Below are 2,749 nucleotides of genomic sequence, written 5' to 3'. Positions count from 1 at the left end.
TCAATATACACCAACACCCTTCCGCAGTCTGAACTACCGGCGCAGCGGTGTTCAAGACTGAACAATAAGAAAGCCAACACCCCCCTGCAGTCTGAACCACCGTCGCAGCGGTGTTCAAGACTGGACAAGAAGAAAGTACAAAGGGCAGATACCCCCCGGCAGCCATAACTAGCCACCTGCTACGTTGAGGCTGGAGCGAAATTCCGAGAAGGTCGAGGAGGGTAGTCCCTTGGTGAAGATGTCGGCAAACTGGGAGGTGGTCGGGATATGGAGTACCCGAACATCGCCTATGACGACTCTGTCGTGCACGAAGTGTAGGTCGATCTCCACATGCTTCATCCGATGATGCTGAATGGGGTTGATGGAGAGATATACGGCACTGACGTTGTCGCAATAGACGAGCGTGCTCTTGGCGATCGGGCTATGGAGCTCTGCCAAGAGCTGTCGTAGCCAGGACGCCTCCGCCACACCGTTAGCGACAGCACGGTACTCCGCCTCGGCACTGAAGCGGGAGACAACCGGCTGCCGCTTGGACGACCAGGAGACAAGGTTGCCGCTCAGGAAGACGGTGTAGCCGGAAGTGGAGCGGCGAGTGTCTGGGCAGCCAGCCCAGTCAGTGTCGGTGTAGACTACCAGCTCAGAGGTGGGAGAGCGGTGAAGAACCAAACCGAAACCAACAGTGCCACGGACGTAGCGGAGGAGATGCTTCAGTGCAGCAAGGTGAGACTCCCGGGGATCATGCATGTGAAGACAGACCTGCTGAACAGCATAGGTGAGATCCGGCCGGGTGAAGGTCAAGTACTACAAGGCACCGGCAAGGCTCCGGTAGGCAGTAGGATCAACCACAGGATCACCCAGATCAGCAGACAGCTTCGCTTGAGTATCGACAGGAGTAGAGCATGGCTTGCAATCAGTCATCCTAGTCCTCTCCAGAATGTCGAGTGCATACTGCCGCTGGTGAAGGAATAGGCCAGACGGGCGAGTCTCAACAGTAACGCCCAAAAATTGGTGGAGCTGACCAAGATCCTTCATAGCAAACTCCTGCTGTAGAGAGGAGATGATGCGCTGAAGCAACTGCTGACTGGAGGATGTGAGCATAATGTCATCAACACAGAGTGCCGTAAAGAAAGGCATTCTTCACATCCAGCTGGTGCACAGGCCAGGAGTGAGAGAGTGCGAGCGAGAGGACCGTGCGCACAGTAGCAGGCTTCACCACTTGACTGAAGGTCTCATCATAGTCCACACCAGGCCGCTGAGTGAAACCCTGGAGAACCCAGCGAGCCTTGTAGCGCTCTAGTGTGCCATCAGCCCGACGCTTATGCGTCCAGATCCACTTGCCGGTGACCACATTGCAACCAGACGGACGCGGCACGTGGTCTCACATCTGGTTGGCAAGAAGAGCCACATACTCCTCTTCCATCGTGCGACGCCAGTGAGGATCCGCAAGGGCGTCGCGGACAGAGGAGGGTACCGGAGAGACCCGCGGCTCTCCCTCGGAGGCGGAGAGAGTCGCGGCTTGAGACGCCATTCGCTGAGTCACCATGGGATGGATGTGCCGAGGATCCCGATGGATGACTGGCGGGTGGTACACCGCCGGCTCGACTCGAGAGCGAGTCGGCGGAGGTGGCGGCAGCTCCGGTGTAGAAGGAGGTGGCGACGGCTCCGGTGTAGGCGCCGCAGGAGCCTCCGAAGCTGGAGGCGGCGCCGATGTCGGTGCCGAACGAAGCCGGTACACCTGCACCGGCTGAGCGTACCGTGGCGGCGCCGGTGCCGGCACCGAGAGATGCTGGTACACATGCACCGGGGCCACGCGTGGCGCAGTAGGAGACACTAGGTCCCCGCGCAGCACGACCGGAGGTCCGGGGGCCGCATGTGGCTCGACCGCAGGCACCGGGGCCGCACGTGGTGTAGCAGGGATCACTAGAAGCGGTGTCGGTGTGCCGGGAGAACCTGCAGGGAAAGGACAGACAGGAAAAGGTGACTGAACCACCAGGTCAGTCGGAAACAGAGACTCCAGCTCAGGGTCAGGAGAAGGTGTGGAGGAGGTGGAGTAGGGGAAATCTAACTCGTCAAAGACGACGTGTCGGGAGATCAGGACGCGGCGAGAGGTGAGGTCAAAGCATCGGTACCCCTTGTGGCTACGGGAGTACCCAAGGAACACACAATGAGTCGAGCGGGGTGCCAGCTTGTGAGAAGCGGTGGCGGAGGTGTTAGGGTAACACGCACACCCGAAGGTCCGAAGGTGGTCGTAGCGAGGAGGGGTACCGAAAAGAGAGTGGTGTGGAGTGGGAGCAGGAGAAGCAGTGGACGAAAGACGGTTGAGCAAGTAGGTGGCGGTGTGGAGGCTCTCAGCCCAGAAGCGTGGAGGCAGAGAGGCCTGGATCAGAAGGGTACGTACGACGTCGTTCGTCGTGCGAATCATCCGCTCAGCCTTGCCATTCTGAAGAGAGGTATACAGACAAGACATATGCAACTGAACACCCCGAGAGAGGAAGAAGGAACGGGAGGTGGAGTTATCGAACTCACGCTCGTTGTCACACTGGACGGCCTTAATGGTGAGGCCGAACTGAGTGGACACCCAGGCAAAGATGTGGAGGAGGGTGGGGGAAGGTCTCAGACTTTGCGCGCAAAGGAAAAGTCCAAGAGTAGTGTGAGAAATCATCGACCACCACCAGATAGTATCACTAGCCAGAAAGGCTAAGAATAGAAGAAGTCCACAGGTCACAGTGAACAAGATCAAAGGCATGCG

This window comes from Panicum virgatum, chromosome 1K, assembly GCF_016808335.1.
Source record: "Panicum virgatum strain AP13 chromosome 1K, P.virgatum_v5, whole genome shotgun sequence".
In the NCBI taxonomy this organism is placed as follows: Eukaryota; Viridiplantae; Streptophyta; class Magnoliopsida; order Poales; family Poaceae; genus Panicum; species Panicum virgatum.
This window is presented reverse-complemented; position numbering follows the sequence as displayed.